The 26,582-nt window shown below is 46.0% G+C and overlaps 1 protein-coding gene across 1 annotated transcript in view; it reads left to right on the top strand.

Moving 5' to 3' along the window:
- The first annotated feature begins 10,533 nt into the window (after positions 1 to 10,533).
- Positions 10,534 to 26,582, top strand: part of MINAR1 (membrane integral NOTCH2 associated receptor 1) — a 32,926-nt gene continuing 16,877 nt past the window's right edge. The window contains exon 1 of the mRNA XM_055417564.2: positions 10,534 to 10,655. The gene's annotated coding sequence lies outside the window, so the exon portion shown is untranslated. The remainder of the gene's footprint in view (positions 10,656 to 26,582) is intronic.

Genomic DNA, 26,582 nt, shown 5'->3' with positions numbered 1-26,582 from the left:
GGCAGTCACTGAAGCTCCTTGATTCACCAGGCACTTCTGACATGAAATAATCGATTCATGAGCCCAGCAAAATAGTGAAAACAATAATATTAAAACAACACCCTACCTTGGATTGTGTTTTATGGTTTCAAAGATTTCATTTTCTCAGTTGACCTTCCTAATCACCCTCTGATGCAGGATGGGTTAGAAGTCACTTTGTTTTAGGAGTTTCCAGGTGTCTCCTGGGAGAGTCGATGGTCGAATTTTGCATGGTAGTTGCATGCGTGCTAAGTCGCTCTAGTTGTGTCTGACTCTGTGTGACCCCATGGACCATAGCCTGCCAGGCTTCTCTGTCCATGGGATTCTCCAGGCAAGAATACTGGAGTGGGTTGCCATGCCCTCCTCCAGGGGATCTTCCTGATCTAGGTAACCCAACCTTTAATAAGTGAGTTTAAGATACTTACAAAGATGAAGATGACATACGCTTTAGTTTTGATTCAGTTGTCATATTTTATGTCATGCTTCCTATTATTGAGTTTCTTTCACTGTATGATGTATTTTCTTATTTGGGGAGAAGTGACACTTGAAAACTCCTAAAACAAGGTGACTCCAAAAAGTTGAAAATTAAAGGCTGCACAAACACATGCTGAGAAAATAGACACAAACCAACAAAAAGAGCAAAGGTTGCCATCTTAATTTCAAACAAGGTGGGATATCTCCACACCAAATAATGTGGAAGAGACACTCATAGAGCAAACACTACAGAAACTGAACAGGAAAATAGACAAAAACATATTATTACTAAAAAAGCCTTCTTCAGTCAACAACAGAGCAAGGGAGCAAAAAATGAACAATTACAGAAAATCTCAATATACATCTGAAGGTATAAATCAATACACTTTGAAGTCTATGTTCAACAAACAGAAATTCAGAAAATTTGACCATTAATCTGGCCATGAAGAAAATGTCAAATTGCCCCTAAAAATGAAATCATGCAGATAAGTTTTTCTATTCTGTTGGGAGTGTGTATTGCTATAACCTCAAAGGAGGGTAAATTTTTAATATCGTAAGTTAAATTACATCTACTCTTTGACTTACCAGTTCTACTTTTAAAGATTTATGACCCAGATATTTACTCTCAAAGGTGTGAAACTATGTGACCAAGTATATTAATTGCATCAATCTTTTAATAGTAGAAATACGGAAATTACCTACATATTAATTCATAGAGGCTCATTAAATAAGGTAATCTGTGACTGTGTGGATCACAATAAACTGTGGAAAATTCTGAGAGATGGGAATACCAGACCACCTGACCTTCCTCTTGAGAAACCTATATGCAGGTCAGGAAGTAAGAGTTAGAATTGGACATGGAACAACAGACTGGTTCCAAATAGGAAAAGGAGTGCATCAAGGCTGTATATTGTCACCCTGCTTATTTAACTTATATGCAGAGTACATCATGAGAAATGCTGGGCTGGATGAAGCACAAGCTGGAATCAAGATTGTCAGGAGAAATATCAATAAGCTCAGATATGCAGATAACACCACCCTTATAGCAAAAAGCAAAGAAGAACTAAAGAGCCTCTTGATGAAAGTGAAAGAGGAGAGTGAAAAAGTTGGCTTAAAATTCAACATTCAGAAAACTAAGATCATGGCATCTGGTCCCATCACTTCATGGCAAATAGATGTGGAAACAATGGAAACAGTGAGAAACTTTATTTTTTTGAGCTCCAAAGTCACTGCAGATGCTGATTGCAGCCATGAAACTAAAAGACGCTTACTCCTTGGAAGGAAAGTTATGACCAACCTAGACAGCATATTAAAAAGCAGAGACATTACTTTGCCAACAAAGGTCTGTCTAGTCAAGGCTATGGCCATGTATGAATGTGAGAGTAGGACTATAAAGAAGGCTGAGCGCTGAACAATTGAAGCTTTTGAACTGTAGTGTTGGAGAAGACTCTTGAGAGTCCCTCGGACTGCAAGGAGATCCAACCAGTCCATCCTAAAGAAGATCAGTCCTGGGTGTTCTTTGGAAGAACTGATGTTGAAGCTGAAACTCCAATATTTTGGCCACCTGATGTGAAGAGCTGACTCATTTGAAAAGACCTTGATGACTGGAAAGATTGAGGGCAGGATGAGAAGGGGACGGCAGAGGATGAGATGGTTGGATGGCATCACTGACTCAATGGACATGAGTTTGAGCAAGCTCCAGGAGTTGGTGATGGACAGGGAGGCCTGGCGTGCCGCAGTTCATGGGGTCGCAAAGAGTCGGACATGACTGAGCGACTAAACTGAACTGAACTGAAATCTGCACAATGGAATATTATGCAACCATAAAATAGAATAAGATGACTATATGCAAATCAACATGTATCTCAAAATAAAAAGTTTGCTTTTAAGAAAGAAGGCAGGTTTATAGATGGTGATATAGACTGATCCCCCAAATATCTTTTTGATGATGAAAAAAATTAATGTATAAAGTAACATGTATAGAATATTCAGTTCAGTTCAGTCACTCGGTTGTGTCCGGCTCTTTGCAATCCCATGGGCTGCAGCATGCCAGACTTCCCTGTCCATCACCAACTCCCGGAGCTTGCTCAAATTCATGTCCATCGAGTCGGTGATGCCATCTATGTCTTCATTCTTTCCCAGCATCAGGGTCTTTCCCAGTGAGTCAGTTTTTCGCATCAGGCGGCCAAAGTATTGGAGTTTCAGCATCAGCATCAGTCCTTCCAATGAATATTCAGGGCTGATTTCCTTTAGGATTGGCTGGTTTGATCTCCTTGCAGTCCAAGGGACTCTCAAGAGTGTTCTCAAACACTGCAGTTCAAAAGCATCAATTGTTTGGTGCTCAGCTTTCTTTATAGTCCAACTCTCACATCCATACATGACTCCTGGAAAAACCATAGCTTTTTTTTTTTTTTTTTTAGGTAATTAATTTATTTTTTATTGGAGGCAAATTATTTTACAATATTATATTGGTTGGTTTTGCCATACATTGATATGAAAACCATAGCTTTGACTAGACGGACCTTTGTTGTTGAAGTAACGTCTCTACTTTTCAATATGCTGTCTAGGTGGTCATAGTTTTTCTTCCAAGGAGCAAGCGTCTTTTAATTTCATGGCCTCAGTCACCATCTGCAGTGATTTTGGAGCCCAAGAAAATAGTCTGTCACTGTTTCCATTGTTTCCCATCTATTTGCCATGAAGTCATGGTACTGGTTGCCATGATTTTCGTTTTTTGAATGTTGAGCTTTGAGCCAGCATTTTCACTCTTCTCTTTCACTTTCACCAAGAGACTCTTCAGTTCCTCTTCACTTTCTGCCATAAGGGTGGTGTCATCTGCATATCTGAGGTTATTGATACTTCTGACAATCTTGATTCCAACTTGTGCTTCATCCAGCCTGGCATTTTGCATGATGTATTCTGCATAAAAATTAAACAAGCAAGGTGACAATATACAGCCTTGATGCATTCATTTCCCTATTTGGAACCAGTCTATTGTTCCATGTCCAGTTCTACCTGTTGCTTCTTGACCTGCATACAGATTTCTCAGGAGGCAGGTCAGGTGGTCTGGTATTCAAATCTATTGATGAATTTTCCAGTTTGTTGTGATCTATACAGTTAAAGGCTTTGGTATAGTCAATAAAGCGGAAGTAGATATTTTTCTGGAATTCTCTTGCTTTTTCTGTGATTCAATGGATGTTGGCAATTTGATTTCTGGATCTTCTGGCTTTTCTAAAACCAGCTTGAACATTTGGAAGTTTATGGTTCACGGACTGTTGAAGCCTGGCTTGGAGAATTTTGAGCATTACTTTGCTAGCATGTGAGATGAGTATAATTGTACGGTAGTTTGAACATTCTTTGGCTTTGCCCTTCTTTGACATTGAAATGAAAACTGACCTTTTCCAGCCCTGTGGCCACTGGTGAGCTTTCCAAATTCGCTGGCATATTGAGTGCAGCACTTTCACAGCACCATTTTTTAGGATTTGAAATAGCTCAACTGGAATTCCATCACCATAGATACTGATATAGACTGATCCCCCAAATATCTTGTTGATGATGAAAAGAATTAACGTATAAAGTAACATGTACAGAATGTTACTGTTGTGTAAAAAAACAGAAGAGGGCACTACTTTTATTTTCATCTTCTATCTTTGAAGGGACAAGTAAGAAACTAGTGAGACAGCTATCTCCAGACAGGGTAACTGGTTGGTATACTGTATATTTTGAATACTGCATAATTTTTCCCTGTTGTGTGTATTACTTATTTAAAACAATAATTAAGCAATTTATTTACCAATAAACAAAGTACCACTCCCATGACTGCTTGATGGCCTTGCCACCTTGGTGTTCCCATGCCATTCTGAACTCACTGATCACTCTGAGCTATAAAGACTTCTTGGCATCTGCCTTTCCCAGTGGACAGTGAGACTTCTGAGGGCCAGATGTCACTCGTGTGTGCTCAGTCACTCAGTAGTATCTGACTCTTTGTGACCGCATGGACTATAGCCCTCCACATTCCTCTGTCCCTGGGATTCTCCAGGCAATACTGGAGTGGGTTGCCATTTCCTCCTCCAGGAGGTCTTCCAGACCGAGGGATTGAACCTCGTCTCCTTCATCTCTTGCATTGGCAGGCAGATTATTTACCCACTGAAACATTAGGGAAACCCATATATTACTCATCTCAGTATAAATAATCAAAACATAGGTTCTGGCGTCAGACTGCCTGGGCTCACATTTCTGGTCCAACTCTATGACTTTAGGGAAGGAACTGAACCTCTATGTACCTCAATTTTCCATCTTTAAAATGCGAATAATAGTATTAGCCATCTTACAGGATTCTGGTAAGGATTATGTAAGGTAAGTTTCAGAACTGACAGGTCTCTGTGACATCTCTGCATTCAGGTGCCACTAACAGAGGGCCTGGCACACTGTAGCACTCAGCATTTTCAAGTAATAAATAGATGCATACCCACTCGCCACCCTACCATGACCCAGTGCTAACAAAGCTGTCTTTCTTTTCGCTTAGCTGGTAGATAATTCTGGATGATTCAAGTTGTCCAGCAATCTGACATCCCTGATATGATAAAGGAGATGGTTATTTCAGTAGAACTTGGATGCAGGCCCATTTGTGCCAACCCTAAAAATATTTTTGTTTATCTCAGGGATCCAGATAACTCCAGGAAAATAATGGAATCTCAGAATGAGGCTTAGTTACCAGACTTTCAGTTAGAGAGGCCAGGCTTTATCTGCTCACAAAATAGCATCTGAAACGCCAGCACCCAAGTCTAGCATAAATGGATTTTTCTTAAGTACTCTTCTCCATCGAGTTTCCCTTCATTGAACTCCTCTTTGTCAGGAAATATTATTTGGGTTCGCTGAATTCAAATCCAACTTCTTTTTGAAGTTCAGTCTAGTGGAGAAAATGTTAGATCAGCATTAGAGAATTCCTCCTCTCCGGATGACCTTGGTGAAGTCACTTCATTCATTCATAGTGCTGTGGCTTTGTTCTCCTGTCTGTTGAGTCATGATGAGACAATAAACATATAAATCAAACCCATGCTCCCTGATATCATGAGACTATTGTGAGGTTAACGTCAAACTCGGGCTGGGAGCTGCCTGGATAAAACACGGTGGAAATACAGAGCTGATTCTACAAACAGGCTGAGCACCTACTGTGTGCATGTCCTTGGGTTTGGATCTGGGGGTTTAAAAATGAAGGAGATTCATGTTAAATAAGTTTTTCAAGAACACCTAAATCATTTGACAAATATTTACTGAGCCCCAAACTATGTTTAGACTTCTCATGGGGCTCAGTGGTAAAGAACCCGCCTGGCAATGCAGGAGACTCAGGAGATGTGGGTTCGATCTCTGGGTCAGGAAGATCCCCTAGAAAAGGAAATGGCAACCCACATCAGTATTCTTGTCTTGAGAATCCCAAGGACAGAAGAGCCTGGCAGGCTACACAGTCCATGGGGTCCCGAAGAGTCGGACACAACTGAGTAACTAAGCAGCAACAACAACAAAACTATATTGCAAGCACTGTTTTAGTGCTTAGGATACATCCATGGTCAGAAACCACAAAAGTGCATCCTTCTGCTTTCCAAGACACTTGGATGCTGTTGAATACTTGGGTGCTGTTGAAATAGAAAAATGGCCTACTTCTTTCTCTCTGGGAGGATTTGTGTTTCAATTCTCATCTTCTAACTTAAGCAGTAACATCTATGGATTGTCTAAACTTTGCTGTGTAATTGCAATATCAGAAAGGAGTCATGCTTTTCCTGTAACAATGCATGTGGCTATTATGTATCTTGTTCCTGCAAATCAATAGGCAATTAGGAGGCTCTGTGTCCCCTAGACCGCCATGCCCAAAAGTTATTGATTTTCCCACTCACCTTTGTACCAGGGTACCTTGTCTCTCCCCTCTCCCATAACGCACAGGAACTGAAAAAAGAAAAAGGGCAAAGCTCCTTTTCCCTTCCCACCACCTTCCTCCCTTGGTCCTGGAAGCCTCACTCATTGGGAGGTTGACGCTAGTAGCTAGGATTGTGCTCAGGGACTCCCCTCAGTGCACCCCAGCATCTTTGCAAGCGTCTCATGGACTAGCTGAGGAAACCAAGGCTCAGAGACTGCAAGTGCCTTTGTGTTAAAACTATACCATTGGCTTTTTTTGTATCCAGTTTCATGACTCATCTCATCCATTTTGGGGCTTGCACATCTATAATTACATGAATCAATTCCTTATAATAAATCTCATTATGGTTCAGTGGTAAAGAATCCACCTGCCAGTGCAGACTCAGGAGATGCAGGTTCAATCCCTGGGTCAGGAAGATCCCCTGGAGAAGGAAATGGTAACCCATGCCAGTATTTTTCCTGGAAAATTCCATGGATAGAGGAGCCTGGTGGGTGACAGTCCATGGGGTCACAAAGAGTCAGACATGACTGAGCACACACCATGACCAATACTATAAGTATACATCCTATTGGTCTATTTCTCTAGAGAACACTGACTACTTTCCAACCAGGCTTGGAAAATGCCCTGAGGGAAATCAGGGGTGGGGTGAAATTGGAGTCGGTCAGGGGCCCTGCTATTCACAGTACTGAACTCAGGCCACTGCACCCTAGATGTCACAACCCCAAGGGGTGGCACAATTTAAAGACTGTCACCAGCTTCTTTTCACCACTGCTGGCTTCAGTTTCACAGCTTTGGGTAAGAGTGTTGGGCTGGCTGAGCTTTGGCCCTATCTGCAGGGGGTCCGCAAGGAGAGAGGGTATTGAAGTTTCATGAAGTATCAATTTCCTCCAAGATAAGAGAATTCAGGATCTGGGCAGACAAGAAAATAAACAAATGTCCTTTGTGCCTGGCGGGCTTCCCTGGTGGCTCAGACAGTGGGGAAGAGCCCCTGGAGGAGGAAATGGTAACCCACTCTAGTATTCTTGCCTGGAGATTCCCATGGACAGAGGAACGTGGCAGGCTACAGTCCATGGGGTTGCAAAGAGTCAGGCATGACTGAAGGAATAATACACACACATTGTGCCTGGCAAACATCCCACCACAACAGCTTCTGCTTGGAAAAGGCCAAGTGCAAAACTGAAGAGTGGAACCAGAGGGTTCATATCTGATTGGGGTGTGTCCAGCCAAGGGCCCGGCCTTCAGAAGATAACCTTGGCGCTGATAGACTCACCTTGGTCTAAACAGGCCCCTGGTCTGAAGGATATTGGAGCAGCAACCCACTGTGAGGATCGGGGGAGAATTCACAAGACCTCAGTCCCTGTTTCAGATGTGTTTCTGATCCCCATCTCCTTCCAGGCCTCACTTCATGACTGGCAAGCTGCTGACCCCAGTCTCTACCCACGTAACTCACAGGAAAGGAATCGGGGTTGGGAGTTGCTCTGTACCCCACTCCCACCTCCAATTTGTATTATAAACCTATGACTGTACCTGAAACCCCTGCCACTGCTGCAAGTCCCCTGGGAACAGATATTGTCAGAAAGAGAAAAACAAATGTCATATATTAATGTATATATGTGGAATCTAGAAAAATGGTACAGATGAACCTACTTTCAGGGCAGAAATTGAGACACAGTCTATGGCCATACCTGAACACTCTCGATCTCATCTGATCTCCAATGCTAAGCAGGGTCGGGCCTAGTTAGTACTTGGATGAGAGAAAGAGAGACATAGACACAGAGAACAAATGCATGGATACTAAGGTGAGGAAGAAGGGAAGTAGGATGTATTGGGAGATTGGGATTGACATACATATGCTATTGATTCTGTGTTAATAATGAGAACCTGTGCATAACTAATGAGAACCTACTGTGCAGCACAGGGAACCCTACTCAATGCTCTATGGTGACCTGAATGGGAAGAAAGTCCAAAAAAGAGGGGATATATGTATATATACGGCTGATTCACTTTACTGTACAACAGAAACTAACACAACATTGTAAAGCAACCATGCAAGTGAAAGTGTTAGTTGCTCAGTCATGTCTGACTCTTTGTGCCCACCAGGCTCCTCTGTCCAAGGGATTCTCCAGGTAAGAACACTGGAGTGGGTTGCCATTTCCTCCTCCAGGGGATCTTGCCCACCCAGGAACTGAACCTGTGTCTCCTGCATTGGCAGACTGATTCTAAAGAATTCTAATTCTAAAGAAACGGAAGCCCACTCCAGTATTTTTGCCTGGGAAATCCCATGGTCAGAGGAGCCTGGCAGGTTACAACCCATGGGGTGACAGTAGTCAGATACAACTTAGCAACTAAATCATATATATATATATATATATATATATACAACAATGTTGTGTTAGTTTCTGCTGTGCAACAAAGTGAATCAGCCATATGTATACATATATCCCCTCTTTTTTGGACTTTTTTCCCATTCAGGTCACCAGAGTTCCCTGTGCTACACAGTAGGTTCGCGTTAGTTATCTATATATATGTATATATCTTTGCTTAAGTCTCAAATAATTATCCTTTGAACTCTAGGGGAACTGAGGATTCTGGGAGGCTCAGGGTCACTTAAGCTATCACTGATCTTCTTAGTCGACACCCTTTACACTAAGGAACAAGTGGATGATAAAACTCGGGCAGAGAGGAGCTCTGAGAACACCAAGCAGTCAACAGTTACCACCCCGATCAGGCATTATTTAAAGTATCCATTTATTAGCAGGTTCACTTTTAGAGCGCTGTCACCAACTGCATCCAGGCAGCGCTTTGGATGGGGCCGGCGCTCAGACCACAGGTAGCTGACGCCTGAGGTGGTACCCTGGCTGCGCTCCGGGAAAAGCCGCCCGCCGACTGCAGCCCTAGGAGTGGGCTCTGTCCGTACCGAGGCGCACTCCGCAGCAGTCCTGTTCCGCGACTCGGTAGGGGGCTTGGCTTTCCTTCTGCAACGGAATCCGTTGATTCTGAAACTACACTCTCTCTGCGCTTTTCTGGCCGAGCGGACCAAAAGTGTGTTCGTGGGCGCTTCCCCACCGCAGGGCCAGGATCTGTAGAGATGGTGGCACCAGAGCCAGCTGCAGCGTTTAAGCCCCACCGCAGCGCGCGGGGGGGAACTCGCGACAGGCCTCCAGTTCTGAAGGCTGTATCCAATTTGACTTTTGGAAACCCACCCTAGCTAGTTTCACTGGGCTTGGGGTGTGTGTGTGTGTTTGGGGAAGGGGTGGTCACGTGATCGCCAGTCGCTCCAATCTGGGTACCAATTAAGCCCAGACCAGCCAAGAGGGAAAATCAATGAGCGAAGTGACCACTCTGCCCTGGTCTTGCAAAGGATTGCGGAACCGGAGGCCGGGGAAGGGCGAGCCGAATGTAGCCGGGGAAGAGGCGAGGCGAGGACGCCGTTCGCCGCCTCGGCTCGGCCGCTGGGGGCCGCAGTCACCTTCAGCGTAGCGGAGCGGGTAGACGCGAATCCCGGCGGTGGCTCCGGCCGCCGGGCTCCTTCCAGCGCGCAGCCTCCGCTCGCTCTTTCCCAGCGCTGCAGCCGCGACCCGGGACCGAGCGGACGTCGCCTTCTCCGAGTACTGCCGGGCCCCCATTCTGCCCTCCCCGGTCGCAGCTGCCAGCCAGGCAGCCCCTCGGCGCGTCCGCCGCGCCCCTCCCGGGCCCGCCCCCTCCGTCCCCCGGGCGCGCGCAGTCGCCGCCAGTGCGCCCTGCCCGCCAGCGCGCCCCGGGCGGGCGACGATGGGGAAGCCGAGCCCAGCTCTTTGCCGCCTAGGGCTTCCCGGCCCGCGCAGCTCACCGCCCGCCAGCCCGTGACGCGGCGCCGCCGGCCGAGACACAAAGACCGCGGCTGGGGCAGCCCGGGGGCCGAGGCCGCGTCCCGGAGCCGCAGCCAGCCCGAGCGCCATGAGAGCGGGTGCCGGCCGCTGGCTGCCCGGGAGGAGCCCGAGCGGCCGCCTCCCCCGCGGTGCGCCGGCCCCGGCTGCAGCCCGGTGGGCGCAGCGCAGGTGAGGGCAGAGCCGGACTCGGGGCGCCGAGGCCACGGCCGCCCCAGCCCCCAGGGTGCCGCCGCGAGTGCGGACCCCGGGGTGCCCGAGAGGAGGCGGGGACCGGCGGGCTCCGGAGTCTTCCCCAGGCGCGGCGATTGAGATCGGGCGGACCACGGCGGGAAAGAAGTGGGAGCCCTGCAGGGCCGCGTGGGCCCGGCGCCGGGGGAGCCTCGGAGGTAACTTCGGAGAGCCCGCGACGGGCGGGGGGCGGGAGCGCACGCGTGCTCGTGTGTGCCGGTGCGAGGTGTGTGCGCCGTGTGCTCGCGGCTCCCGTACACGCGCGCGGGATGTGAAGTCGCGGGCCGCGGGCTCCCCTCCCCGCCTCCCTTCGGCTGCCTGCGGGGTCCCGCGCTGGGGGCTGTGATGGAAATGTCTGTGTGTGGTGTTGGGCTTGACCAGACCTGGTGGAGAGATCAGGGATTCAGGAAGAGAGTCGATGCGAGAGGACCATGCGGTTTGGGGCAAGTTTTCATGGCTGAAAATTCCCTTGTAGAATCCGGTGTCTTGAGGGTTAAGTAGGCCAGCACTAATGTACAAAAAGCCCGACACATCAGAGGTGCCAGGTACCCACCCGAGCCGGACTGACCAGTGCATCCAATTCTTAAATTGAGATTTCCAGTCACGTCGACTTGGGATGGGATCGTTGGTTTTCCCGAGGAGATAAGATTGTTCAACTTCACCTGCCAGACGACACAGAAGCCAGGCCTGGCGGGCGGGGAGCGCACGCTCACACGCGGCCGCCGCCGTCTAACTCGTACGCCTGCAGCATTCCTTGCCTCTTGGTCCTCTGAACGCGAGCGTTCCTCCAGGCTGACACATCCAGCCAGAGTGATCGTTAGCCCACTCTCCCGAGGGTGTCGGGAGCTCCCCGTGTTCGAGCAGCTTCACTGTAACAGTGCCCACTCCAGCACCTTTGTGCTGGAAGACTGTAGCAGTGTTCGACTGTTGTGTGCACGCTGGGGAAGATGGTTGGTTCAGGAGCTCTTTTCAGGGGAAGTTAAGGATCCTGTGGGGATGACCTGAACTGGGGGATCAAAAGTCTCTGCGATAAATAATAAAGATTTATCTCAGAGACTTCCAACCCATTTCTCTTGAGGAAGGGGTGGTTTCCAGAGAGAGAGCAGAGTCCATGCTTCGGCCCTCGTGGCTGTGGTGGGGGAGCTTTGCTGCCTGGCTGGCTGAGGTCTTATGCATGGCATCAAGAGTTGCCAGTTGTTTGAGAGCAGCTTATGGAGCCAGGTTATGCACTCCTTTCTCCACCAAACAAGCTGTCACCACCACCTCGCCCAGATGGAGATGTTTGGTTAATGACCCTTCTTTCCCAGTCCTGTGACCACCAGCATCCCTGGCCGGGATGCTCTGCAGGTAGAAACTGCAGACTGCTGTGACCACATTATGTCTGTAGGAATGCCACCCCCACAGCAGTATTTTGAAGAGAGTTGAGATAAGAGAAGGACGTTAAAGAGAGTGGGGTCCCTGATGCTCTGATGCTGTAGGGAGAGTTGGTCAGCCCCTTTTAGGGGCATCAGAGGAAGGAGGTGCAGGAGAGAGGAGGAACCTTGAGAATGAACAGATTGAGAGATTTTCTCATCTGGAAGGAAAACCTTGACTGGTAAAAAGAGTCTGATTTTTACTGTACTTGTCTGAGAGGCTTGTATAAATCTGAGACTATGTGCAAATAAATTGCCAGGCAAATAATAGATCAAACAGTTTATTTGCATTTCTGATGAGTTTGGTGAGGAAGTGTTGTATAGCACTTAATACTTGGAAGACAGACAGAGATTTCTTTGTCAGTGATGTGTTCTTTTTGAATTTTACAAATATAATATTCTACACCACCCCCCACCCGCCATTCCAGCCAATGCTAGAGGCAAAATTGATGTGGTTTTCCAGTTTCCAAAAGCCTTTGCAGCTTATTAACTCTCTGATACTCCCTCTGGAACATTCAGTCGCTCCTGTGAGGTTAAGATGTCTGTTCTGTCTCTGTCCACTGCACCCAGAACTGGTCTCAGGCCAGTGGTCCTCACTCAGGAGCCCCCAGACAAGTCCTTTCTTAGATCCTGAAAAATGTGAAGCAGAAAGCAGTGTTGCAGCTATGGCTTGGTGCCTGCTGAGCTGGGACTTGATGACCAGGAGAAGAAAGGGGAAGGCCCTGCTGTCTGCTTCTGCCAAGTGGTGATGTGTGTTCTTAAAGTAGCCGGGAAAGATTCCAGGTTCCCCCGTGGCTGTGCCGCTAAAGCCCACTGATTAGCTTTCCCCATTGACATGGGGAACTTACCTGCAGACTTGGATAAATTGAAAAATAAGGGGGTGGGGGTGGGTATGGAGTTTAGAGACAGGCAGAGGCCGTTGGCAGGCAGCCTCTGGCATGCATCTAACTCATAATATGACCTCAGTAAGTTACTTAAGTTTTCTGCATGTTTGTATAAAATGAGAGAACTTCAAACTGGACCATTAATTTTTCTTTTGGACTATGCTGGGTCTTCACTGCTGCGCGGGCTTTCTTTCGTTGTGGTGAGCAAGGACTACTTTTCGGTGCAGTACATGGGCTTCTCATTGCAGTGGCTTCTCTTATTGTGGAGCAAGGGCGCTAGGGCGAGTGGGCTTCAATATTTGCTGCACATGATCTCAGTAGTTGTAGCTCCTGGGCTCTAGAGCACAGACTCAGTAGTTGTGACACATGGCCTTAGTTGCTATGCGGCAGATGGGATCTTCCCAGACCAGGGATCAAACTCACTTCTCCTGCATTGGCAGGCAGATTCTTTACCACTGAGCCACCAGAGAAGCCCCAGAAGGCAGGTTCTTAACCACTGGACCACCAGTGGTTAATGGTCCCATAGGCCATTAGTTTTTTCCCCCTCTTCTAAGAGTAGAACTCTTTAAGTTGAATCTTATATGAAAGTTAAGTACATGAAACGGATTAGAGATGAGGGAGTGACATGGCAGCCTGTTCACTTCCCAAGGTAATTTCTAAAGCACTGTCTTGGAACCCCTAACAGCTCCGAGAACACAGTTTGAGAACCCCTAGAAGGCTTCTTTCTAGAATGTGCATATCCCTCCTCTGAGTGTTGGAAATGAAATACTGTGGTTCCCTGTTGTTGTTCAGTCACTCAGTCATGTCCAACTCGGGGACCCTATGAACTGCAGCATGCCAGGTTTCCTTGTCCTTCACCATCGGCGTTTGCTCAAGCTCATGTCCACTGAGTCAGCGATGCTATCTAACCAGCTCATCCTCTGTTGCCCCCTTCTCCTTTTGTTTTCAGTCTTTCCCAGCATCAGGGTCTTTTCCAGTGAGTTGGCTCTTCGCATCAGGTGACCAAAGATTGGAGCTTCAGCTTTACCATCAGTCCTTTCAATGAATATTCAAGGTTAATTTCCTTTAGGATTGACTGGTTTGATTTCCTTGCTGTCCAAGGGACCCTCAAGAGTCTTCTGCTGCTGCTATTAAGTCGCTTCAGTCGTGTCCGACTCTGTGCGACCCCATAGACGGAAGCCCATCAGGCTCCCCTGTCCCTGGGATTCTCCACATAAGAACACTGGAGTGGGTTGCCATTTCCTTCTCCAATGCATGAAAGTGAAAAGAGAAAGTGAAAGTTGCTCAGTCGTGTCCGACTCCTAGTGACCCCATGGACTGCAGCCTACCAGGCTCCTCCGTCCATGGGATTTTCCAGGCAAGAGTACTGGAGTGGGTTGCCATTGCCTTCTCTGCAAGAGTCTTCTACAGCACCCCAATTTGAAAGCATCAGTTCTTTGGTGCTCAGCCTTCTTTATAGTCCAACTCTCACATCTGTACATGACTACTGGTTAAACCATAGCTTTAACCGTACAGACCTTTGTCAGTAAAGCGATGTCTTTGATTTTTAATATGCTGTCTAGGTTTGTCATAGTTTTCCTTCCAAGGAGCAAACATCTTTTAATTTCACAGCTGCAGTCACTGTCCACAGTGATTTTAGAGACCAAGAAAATAAAACCTGTCACTGTTTCCACTTTTTCCCCATCTATTTGCCATGTAGTGATGGGACTGGATGCCATTTTAGTTTTTTCAATGTTGAATTTTAAGCTAGAGTTTTCACTTTCCTCTTTTACCCTCATGTAGAGGCTGTTTCGGAGAAGGCAATGGCAAGCCACTCCAGTACTCTTGCCTAGAAAATCCCATGGATGGAGGAGCCTGGTAGGCTGCAGTCCATGGGGTCGCTAAGGGTCGGACACGACTGAGCGACTTCACTTTCACTTTTCACTTTCACACATTGGAGAAGGAAATGGCAACCCACTCCAGTGTTCTTGCCTGGAGAATCCCAGGGACAGGGGAGCCTGGTGGGCTTCCGTCTACGGGGTCACACAGAGTCAGACACGACTGAAGTGACTTAGCAGCAGAGGCTCTTTAGTTGCTCTTTGCTTTTTGCCATAAGAGTGGTATCATCTCTATATCTGAACTTTATATTTCTCCCATCAATCTTGATTTCAGCTTGTGACTCATCCAGCCTAGTACTTCATATGAGGTAGTTGCATAGAAGTTAAGTAAGCAGGGAGACAATAAACATCCTTGATGTACTCCTTTCCCGATTTGGAACCAGTCCGTTGTTCCATGACTAGTTCTACCTGTTGCTTCTTGACCTGCATACAGGTTTCTCAGGAAGCAGGTAAGGTGGTGTGGTATTCCCATCTTTTTGAGAATTTTCCACAGTTTGTTTTGATCCACACAGTCAAAGGCTTTATTATAGTCAATGAAGAAGAAGTAGATGTTTTTCTGGAATTCCCTTGCTTTCTCCACGATCCAATGAATGTTGGCAATTTGATCTCTGAATCCTCTGCCTTTTCTAAGCCCAGCTTGTGGCCTCCTAACTCTGTGTCATTGACATGTCACCTACCTTTCCTGATCCTGGTAGCTGATCCTCCTTGATGTCTAGTTAACCACCTACAATATGGACTCCTGAAAGACCATGTCCTCTTCAGCCTGAAAGCTCCTGAAATCTAGCGCAGTACCTGGCAGGGAATTAAGTACTCAGTAAATGCTTACTGAATGGATGAGACAACAAAGGAGTAGTTATTTTGACTCAACAGGAACTAATGGATGGAACCACTACAGTATAAATTGTAGAAGGACAGGAACTTTGGATTATTTGTTGTTGTTTAATCACTAAATCCTGTCCAACTCTTTTGTAACCCACCAGGCTCCTCTGTCCATGGGATTTTCTAGGCAAGAGTACTAGAGTGGGTTGTCATTTCCTTCTCCAGGGAAATGTTGTTGTATATCAGTGCCTAGAACATGGCCTGGCACAGGCAGATTTTGGCTCAATGCAAGAAAAACCTTTACATTAGTTAAAGTTGGAAACTGATTGCTCCAAGAGGTCATCAGCACCATGTGTGTGATGGTTATTCTTCTGCTAATAAAGATTCTCATTCTCTCTCCTTCTGGGAATGTGGTGGATTGCAGTTCCCTGAAATTATTATTTATTTTATTTTTTCAATTAATTTTTTATTGGGGTGTAGTTGCTTTACAATGTCGTGTTAGTTTCTGCTGTACAGCAAAATGAGTCAGGTATACCTACACATATATCCCCTCCCTTTTGGACTTCCTTCCCATTCAGGTTCCGTGCGTGTGTGTGCTCAGTTGTGTCTGACTCTTTGCGACCCCGTGGACTGTAGCCTGCCAGACTCCTCTGTCCATGGAATTCTCCAGGCAAGAATATCGGAGTGGGTTGCCATTTCCTCCTCCCCTGTCACCTGAAATTAGACGTGGTCTTGTGCCTTGTTTGGCTGGGAACTTTCAGAGTTTTGGCCGGTGCCTCACTTTTTGTTCTTCCGTTTTTTTTTGCTCCAGTGACAAAGCTCCATGGGAGTTCCCTGGAAGTCCAGTGGTTAGGACTTGGAGTTCTCACTGCTCTGGCCCTGGATTCTATCCCGGTCAAGGAACTAGGATCCTGCAAACATCGCAGGGCCTGCCCCTCGGCCTGAATTCTAGGCTGAAGGTGGCGTGGAGCAGAAGCCCTGGCTAACTCACTTTGGTCACATCCATAGATAAGCGATAAACCATTGGGGTTTTAAGCTCCTGGAATCCAGGGACAGTCTTGCTACACCGTAACCTAGTCTGTCCTGATGGATGCAGCACATAAAAGAGCTTAAGACAACACTGGTGTGTGATCAGAGCACATTGGGATCGCGTGTTATCCTCAAAGGCCAGAGGTTGCTGAGACAGAACTTCATGAAGATTTGAACCTTGGTGTGGTTCCCACATTGAGGTGTGTAGCTGTCATTTTTGCTAGTTGGAGTGTTCCTTTGCTGATATACCCAGGCCAGTCTTTTACAGAAGGACCCATGGTTAACCAAGGCTTCCCAGGTGGCTCAGTGGTAAAGAACCCACCTGCCAATGCAGGAGACCTGAGTTCGATCCCTGGGTCAGGAAGATCCCCTGCAGGACGAAATGGAAACCCAACTCCAGTATTCTGGCATGCTCAGTCCGTGGGGTCCCAAAGAGCTGAACACAACTGAGCACACATGCAAAAGCATGATAACCAGAGGCCTAATGCATAAGACTGGAGAAGGAAATGACAACCCACTCCAGTGTTCTTGCCTGGAGAATCCCAGGGACAGGGGAGCCTGGTAGGCTGCCGTCTATGGGGTCGCACAGAGTCGGACACAACTGAAGCGACTTAGCAGCAACAGCAATGCATAAGACACAAACTGCGGGCTTAATAGTTTAGTGCGAATAAAGTGAATCTGATAAATGTGCTCATTGATCAGGGAGAGATGCCCATTAGAAGCCAGATAATAAGAAACTATTTTGTGAGCTTGAAGTGAAATGTCAGGGAGTTAGTGGAATGGCTGTTGTCCTATGGCTGGGACACGCAGGGATCCTCCCAGACGAGGGACTGAAACCGTGTCTCCTGCATTGGCAGGCGGATTCTTCACCACTGAGCCACCAGGGAAGCCCTGATGTTTCCTTCTTTATCCAAGTTCGAAAACTACTCGCTGAATGCACTCCATACAGAAAGACACACAGACACTCCCTAAACCCCCTGCCATTTAAAACCATCCTTAGCACGTGACTTGCCCAGCACGAATACTGTGTGATTTTTCTGGGGCTCTGATGCCCATGTTCTCAGCAGTGGGAACTTTCCTGGCAGCCTTTTCGACTGGCTTGGCCTGTGAGAACAGAGCACTACGGAAGCTTCCAGCCTGCAGCCCTCCGCCTCCCCTCTGCCATGCATGTCTTCCTTGGTGTTCCTCTGTCTGCTGTGATCTTTCTTCCTGCCTCTCCCCTCGGGTCCTGGAGAACAGTTCTGACTTCCAGAGGCTGATGTGCTATGATGACCACGCTGTGGCCTCTTCTATATCACTGGGATTTTGAGAAAGAAAAATTTTAAGCAGGATGCTAAGCATGCCTGTTTTATGGTTACTTAAGGAGACTTCAAGTAAACAGCTGAGAAAACAAACCAAAAGTCAGTGGGGATTCATTGGAATGTGAAGGGCTTCAGACCCTCCTGGAAGCCTGGAGGGTTGACAGCAGCCGTGAGAGGCCAGCTGAGATTCAGCAATGCAGCCTGTTTCTGGAGCAGGGGTTGAAGAGAATGCAGAGTCGTTTATCATTGTGGGTGCAGGGTGGAGAGCAGGTATTGAGTGGGTGGGAGTGAATGGGGAGGGTAATGAGTGGGTGGAAGTGGGGTGGGTAGTGAGTGGGGATGGACAGTGAGCGCCCTGGGTGGTGGGCTCTCTCCCGCTCTGTCCCTGCGCTGTGCTGTGACAGACCAGTGCTAGTCTGCGCTTCCCTCTGATCCCTGAGCCCAGAAGGAGTGGGACAGTATCTTGTTCCCATCTTGGCCATGGCCGGCAAGGAGCTGGCAAGGAGCTGGGCAGTGCAGTAGCGTTGTTGTGTGAAGCAGGGACTGGGTGTCACTTCAGATGATTCAGAAGGCTCTCTGCAGGGCCGGGAAAGCCTGGCTCCGGAGCTGCTGTGTGATGGAAAAGTGGAATGATTCAGTGTCCCATCACCTCCGTGTGAGTCAACACTACAGTGTGGCCACCGGAAAGAGGCTCAGCTTAAGGACGGCACGGGGAAGGAGGAGGGGACTTCAGCTGTTTTCTGTACTTCAGTGTAAGGAGGCTTAGCTGGAGGAGCTCATGAGCAGATTGAAGATTATTAAAAGTATCAGGGTCATCACTGCTACGATACATCTAGTCCAGCATTCCCAAGCCACTGTCAGGGCCTCGAGGGTACCAGAGTGTCTTGGGGATCTTTATACAAGTAGATTTCAGGTTTTGCCCCACTCTGCCCGGTCAGAATGTCTGGTCTTGAGGCCTGGGCCCCAGTTTATTCTCCACATTTACAAGTGCTGTTTGGAGTTGCTAGAGGAAGGAGAAGATCCATGTCCCCAGAGTCAGAGACCATGTCCCCATCCACAGGAAGAATTCCGGGAGTCACAGCCAGGTCCCGGCTGGCTGAAGGACCTGGGCTGGACCAGTTCTTTGTCTCGGGTGCCCAGGCAGGCGTGGGTCAGGGTTGCTGTGAGCTCGAAAAATGCGGAGGAGGGATGTGACAATGTGGCCTTCCTCGTGTCCAGGATTTTAAGATAAATTCCAGGATTACAGTACAAGAGAGTCCTTATCAACATCTCCAGTTATCTTTATCCTCAGCTGCCGGTCAACAGAGGGTTCTAGCCGATAGGCTGGGCAAACCAGATCTTGTTTTATCAACTAGAGCAAAGCATTTGTCTTCCGAGAAGGACTGCAAATCTTCCAGCTGTGTCTACTCTAAATATGAGAAAGTGAAAAGGACAGACCATCCTTCTTTCTGCGTGTGCACTGGTGATCAGGGGTTCAGCCCCTCCGGTAAAGAGGTTAGCCCTCACCCCACCCCCTGGATGGCCATGTCCTAATACCCAGGAACCTGTGAATATGTGACCTGTCCTTTGCAGATGTGATTAAGTTCAGATCTTGAGAGGGGGAGATTATGCTGGATGATCGAGGGGTTCAGAGGAAACACATGAGCATACAGATGGGGAAGAGGATTCAGAAGAGTTAGTGAAGGAGGCGTGGCCACTGGAGTAGAGCTCAAAATGATGTAATTGCTGGCTTTGAAGATGGACGCAGGGGCCATGAGTCAGGGACTGTGGGCAGCTTCCCGGAGCTGAAAAATGCAAGGAAACAGATTGTCCCCTAGAGGAGCCTCTGGAAGGAATTCAGCCCTTGCTAATACCTGGATTAAAAAGTCCATTTGGACTTCTGACCTCCAGAACTCTAAGACTGTAAATCTGTGTGGTTTTAAGCCACTATATTTATGGTATTTGTTATAGCAGGGATAAGAAGATCCCATATACGGGACTTCCCAGGTGGTGCTAGTGGTAAAGAACCCGCCTGCCATTGCAGGAGACGTAAAAGACATGGGTTTGATCCCTGGGTTGGGAAGATCCACTGGAGAAGACAATGGCCCCCCACTCTAGTCTTCTTGCCTGGAGAAACCCATGGACAGAGGAGCCTGATGGGCTACAGTCCATAGGGTTGCAAAGAGTCAGATATGACTGAAGTGATTTAGCACACAGCACAGCAATAAGAAACTATTAATAATACAGCACAACCTCTGAGATGATGAGTATTTGCCACCTGAGTGTCGAGAGGCAACAGAATTTTGCAGACCCAGAGGCATAACTTTGACTTCTGGTGGCAGTGGACTTTCTGGGCAATCTGATCAGATCTACACCTTGGTCAGTGTTTCTTGACTCCTAAAACTCTTCCCTCTCGGGATTTCCATGGTGGTCCAGTGGCTAAGACTCTGTGCTCCCAAAGCAAGAGGCCTGGGTTCAATCCCTGGTCAGGGACCTAGATCCTAAGTGTTCCAACTAAGACCTGGTACAGCCAAATAAACATTAAAAAAAAAAAACAAAACCCTATCCTCTCTAAAACGAATCCATGAAGCCCAAAGTTTCCTCTTAGACTGCAGTTTTGGAAACACAGTGATAAAATTTCAACATTGTCCCCACAGTGCATATAGTCTCTGAGACCACATAACCATACCCAGTTACGAGGTGACCACATTCAGGATCTAGAATATACATTTACATTTATCACTGAACTGAAAACAAACAGTTAAATTAAAACGAAGCAGAAAAATGACATACCATTTTCCCCACCAAATGTCATATATAGGAAAATACATGAAAAGAGGTTTGGAGAAAGTTTCCTAAATGAGAAATGAACCAGAGAGTTGTTTGTTTGTTTTTAATTTTTGGCTATACTGGGTCTTCATTGCTGTGCTCTGGCTTTCTCTAATTGCACCGAGTAGGGGTTACTCTCTAGTTGTGGTGTTTGGGCTTCTCATTGTGTGGCTTATGGGCTTTAGAGCATAAGGGCTTCAGTGGTTGTGCATGCCTTTAGTTGCCCTGAGGTGTGTGGAATCTTCACAAACCAGGGATTGAACCCATGTCCCCTGCATTGGCAGGCAGATTCTTCACCACTGGACCACAGGGAAGCCAAAACCAGAGGGTTCTTATCCTGTTTCCTATTAGGAAACATTTTGACTTCCCCTCAGTGATATTTCGGAGAAGGCAATGGCAAGCCACTCCAGTACTCTTGCCTAGAAAATCCCATGGATGGAGGAGCCTGGTAGGCTGCAGTCCATGGGGTCGCTATGAGTCGGACATGACTGAGTGACTTCACTTTCACTTTTCACTTTCACACATTGGAGAAGGAAATGGCAACCCACTCCAGTGTTCTTGCCGGAGAATCCCAGGGACAGGGGAGCCTGGTGGGCTGCCGTCTATGGGGTCACACAGAGTCGGACACGACTGAAGTGACTTAGCAGCAGCAGCAGCAGTGGTATTTGTCCGTCTCCATCCCAACAGTCATCATCTGGTCCAGGGCCTCATCTCTTCCTAGGAAGTTAAAGGTTAGGAGGGAGGCTGACACAGGGATGATTTTAGGTGGAGAGAGGAGAAGTTGCGGAGAAGGCAATGGCAAGCCACTCCAGTACTCTTGCCTAGAAAATCCCATGGATGGAGGAGCCTGGTAGGCTGCAGTCCATGGGGTCGCTAAGGGTCGGACACGACTGAACGACTTCACTTTCACTTTTCACTTTCACACATTGGAGAAGGAAATGGCAACCCACTCCAGTGTTCTTGCCTGGAGAATCCCAGGGAGAGGGGAGCCTGGTGGGCTTCCGTCTATGGGGTCACACAGAGTCGGACACGACTGAAGTGACTTAGCAGAGGAGAAGTTGAGGGAGCTCCCAGGTCTCATTATTATTTCACTCTAAAATGGAATGTGAGAGGTGTCTGCGCTATTTTGGGGGGATATTTTGATAAAGATCATAGTCACCTTAGAGATAAATATTGTATCGTTGACAGTAAAGTAAGTAGTAAATAGTGTTTATTTGCAAGGCCTGGCGGGCTGATTCATGGGGTCGCAAAGAGTTGGACACGACTGAGCGACTGAACTGAACTGAACTGAATGTATAAAATGCCTTCCTGGCCAACCAAACACACCAGTCATGCTTCAACCTCAGGACCTTTGCACTCGCTATTTGCTCTGCCTGGGACGCTTGACTTCCTCTTCATGAAAGGCAGCTAGGCATGTGGTTGGCTCTGTTGCCTATTTGGGGACTCCATTTATCTGTAATCTTTCCCCTGAGGACTTCTCTGAACATCTTTTTAACAATTGCAGTCCCTACCCTGTTCCCCTACTTTCTAAACCCTCCTCTATTTTTCTCCATAGCATTTTCCACCATCTAATATACTATTCATTTTTTGGTCTATTTTGCTTATTATATGTCTCCTCACTAGCATATAAGCTCATGAAGGTTTTTTTTTAATCTGCTTGAATAGCCTGCTATATTTCCAGTAGTGATAGAAATAAAACCATGCCTGACACATGCCATTTACAAGGTTTCTGAATGAAATCATGAATGTCTCCTTTGACCAGGAAATCCCAGGAAGAGGAATTGATATCTTCCTTTTCTAGGTGAGAACACCAAAGATTGGAGGTAATAATTTACTTTCCCAGGTTCCCCTTGCTGGAATTTCCTGCAAATCCTTGTTTTATTATTTTTTTATTAGAAAATCACATATTCCAAGCATTTAAGTAATACAGACCTAAAACAAAGAGAAGGAAAAAGCACCAAAGGATAATTTTTAATAACATTTTGGTATATAAGATGTGCATATAGACAATTTTATGTCATATTACAGTATGCCATTTACTGGCACACTTTTTAGCTTAAGAATACATCATTAAAAATTAAGCATATCAATACATTTATTTCTTCAACATGGCTTATAGTGGCTGCATGATATTTCATCATGGTGAAGCACCACAGTTTTATATAACCAATCGTTAGCTACAAAGGTTATTGCTGATATTTCTCTTATTATAAGCAACATTAAAGAGAATGTATTTGTAGCACTTTCTTTTTTACATGTATTTGACTGTTGCCTTGAGATAAGTACTTAGAAGTGTGGATTTGTTTTATTTAAAGGATATGCGTGCTTCAGGTTTTATGCAGATTACTTCCTGTAATGATCACACAAATTTCCTATCTCTCTTTCTCTTTCATAATGCCTAAGAGTGCTCACTTTTCCACATTCTCCCCAACAGTGGTATGAGTCTTCTTAACCCATACCAGTTCAGCAAGCAAAACAAAACAAAAAAAGCCAGTGTTTTGGTGCTTCTCCACCTTAGAAAGAAAATATCATTTTCATTTTCTTTACATGTATACATCCTAAGGCAGTCAAACCCACCGTGGTTTTAGTTTGCTTTCTTTGATTATCATGAAAGTGAAGTCACTCGGTGTGTCCAACTCTTTGTGACCCCGTAGACTATACAGTCCATGGAATTCTCTAGGCCAGAATACTGGAGTGCGTAGCCTTTCCCTTCTCCAGGGGATCTTCCCAACCCAGGGATCGAACCCAGGTCTCCCACATTGCAGGCGGATTCTTTACTAGCTGAGCCACAAAGAATTTGTTTATTATAATTCTTTATATATTTATATAATATATAAATTATATGTTATAATTTAAGTTTACATAATTATATTACATAATAAGTTATATAATTGTTTCTTATAATGTTGCCCATTTTTTCCTTTGCCTTTCTCTCTTTGAATATTGTCTATGGGACTGTTCATTCTTTCTGACTGATATTTAGAGTTTTCTATGAGATGCAAAAAATTTCTGCACTCTATTTTTTTTTCAATTTCTGTGATGTTCATTGACATGGTAAGTCATTTTCACTAATCCACATTGATCAATCTTTTTCATCATGGTTTCCACTTTTGGAATGTTGTGTGGAAATATCTTTTTACAACCTCACATGAGTCCTGACTCAGATTTTCTTCTTTTCATTTTATCTGTTATTTATTTTTGTATATGGCAAGGAATGAGTACTAACTTAATTTTTTACAGTTGGCAATGTTTCTAATAATACTTAACTGTTGACACATTTTACTGAATAAACCATTATTTTCTCATTAACTTGAAATGCCACCTTACATCATGGAATGAATCCTACATTTGTGTATGCCTCTTGTCGGGAAGATCCCCTGGAGAAGGAAATGGCAACCCACTCCAGTACTCTTGCCTGCAGAATCCCATGGACTGAGGAGCCTGGTGGGCTACAGTTTATGGGGTTGCAAAGAGTTGGACACAACTTCCCTTTCTTTCTTTCTTGTCTTTTTATCTTGCTCCATTGATTTATCTGTCAAATTATGGTTATAGGAGCTTTATAGGAAACTTTAGAATTTGTCTATCCAAATAGATCCAGAATTCTTAATTAATTAAAACAAAGCAAGTAACTATTCAGTGTTCCTTCTAAGACACAGACTTCTCACTGTAAAAATGCAAAAATAGCAAAACATAGTAACAAAAACTGGTTAATTAGTAGTTAACTTTTACAGCCTTATTTATGAAATTTTCTGCTCCATTTTGACAGGAGGTCTAAGTGGGAACTTATTTTTCTAGTTTTTAAAATTGACTTTCTTTTTAAATTAGTACCTGTTTTAAAAAATGCAGAAACGTACAGACAATAAACCAAGAAACATCCACGTACCATTGAGATTAAATAGGCATTAACATTTTGTCATTTTTGCTTGTGTGTTAGTTTTTTTTAAAGAATACGTGTTAGTTCAAGATCTACTTGTTCATCCTTTTGTTTAATTGCCAGCTATTCACCCCACTGGAGAAGGCGGATTCCCTGCCTAGGGGTTATGGATTTGGTCACCTGACATCTGACTCTGGACAGAGAAGATTGACAGCAGCTTATTTTTTTATTTTTTGTATTTATTTATTTTTGGCCACACTTCCACATGTGAGATCTTAGTTCCTCTTGGAGGGTTTGAATCCATGTCTTCTGTATTAGAAGTACTGAGTCTTAATCCTGTGCTTTCATGATCCCATGAACGTCATGACAGCAGCTTAATTTTTTCTTTAACCATTTATTTATTTTTAATTGAAGAATAATTGCTTTACAATATTGTTTTGGTTTCTGCCATACAATATTGTGTTGGTTTCTGAATCAGCCATAGGTATACATATGTCCCCTCCCTCTTGAACCTCCCTCCCACCTCCCACCCCTTCCCACCCCTCTGTGCTTAGTTACTCAGCCGTGTCCGACTCTTTGTGACCCTGTGGACTGTAGCCCACCAGGCTCCTCTGTTCATGGGATTCTCCAGGCAAGAATACTGGAGTGGGTAGCCATTCCCTTCTCTGGGGATCTTCCTGATCCAGGGATCAAACCCAGGTCTCCTGCATTGTAGGCGGATTCTTTACCATCTGAGCCACCAGGGAAGCCCTTTACATATGGTAGTGTATATATTTCCATGCTACTCTCTCCATTCATCCCACCCTCTCCTTCCTCACCCAACCCGTGTCCATAAGTCTATTCTCTACCAACAGCAGCTCATTAACCACATAGTTCATAGTCTAGCGGGAGGACACAGCACATCATTCAGGGCCACACAGGGATTGACTCAGGAGCAGAGTGAACACGCATGGTCTGTTGAGGGCAGGCTTCATAGTAACAAGGGGGTGAGGGGACCCCTGGTTTCCATGGGAGGCTGTGATTGGCTTCTTTGAATATCCCTGGGCTTGCAGGGTACCAATACTTGCTGCTTGGGGAAAAGTAGAAACTGCCAGGTCCGCTTGATGAGGAGAGTTGTCTTGCTCCGGGATCCTATCTGGGAGCAGAGTGGGGGAGGAACTTGTGGCTAGATCCTTACAGGCCCTCCAGGTGTCACCAGATGTCAGGACAGCTCTTAACATTGAGATTTAATTTAGACCTTAAACTGCATTTTTTCCTTCCCCTTCTTTCTCTCCAAAGGAAACGCTCTGCTAAACATGGCATGAATTATTTCCATATACGTTTGTGTACCTTCCTTTTTATATAAAATGTTAGTTGCTCTGTCATGTCCTTCTCTTTAGGGACCCCAAGGACTGTAGCCCACTAGGCTCCTCTGTCCATGAGGTTCTCCAGGCAAGAATACTGGAGTGGGTTGCCATTCCCTTCTCCATGGGATCTTCCTGGACCAGGAATTGAACCCAGGTCTCCTGCATTGCAGGCAGATTCTTTACCGTCTGAGTCACTAGGGAATCCCTTGTTTAACTTGAGCCTTACCACTATTGCCAAGTTGCTTAATGTTCACCAGACACTAATACATATAACAAGAGCTAGATACTATTATCATTCACATTTTATAGCCGAGGAAGCTGAGACAAAGAGAATTTGTTCAAGTCACAGAGCTAGTAAGTGGAAGAGCTTTAATTTGAACTTGAGCAATTGAGCTCCAGAGTCTATGACCTTTAACTATTATGCCAATCTGCCTGGAAAAGCTACTCAGACAGTAAAGAATCCGCCTGCAAAGTGGGAGATCTGGGTTCGATTCCTGGGTTGGGAAGATCTCCTGGAGAAGGGAAAGGCTACCCATTCCAGTATTCTGTCCTGGAGAATTCCATGGACTGTGTAAAGTCCCAAAGAGTCGGATACAACTTTCACTTTGGGACTTCCCTGGTGGCTCAGATGGTAAAGCGTCTGTCTACAATGCGGGAGACCTGGGTTCGAGTCCTGGGAAGGAAATGGCAATCCACTCCAGTACTATTGCCTGGAAAATCCCATGGACAGAGGAG

Source organism: Moschus berezovskii, chromosome 21, assembly GCF_049115385.1.
Source record: "Moschus berezovskii isolate FMDL1 chromosome 21, NW_MosBer_1.0, whole genome shotgun sequence".
In the NCBI taxonomy this organism is placed as follows: Eukaryota; Metazoa; Chordata; class Mammalia; order Artiodactyla; family Moschidae; genus Moschus; species Moschus berezovskii.
Note: the sequence above shows the minus strand (reverse complement) of the source record. Positions and strands in the feature narration are given on the sequence as shown.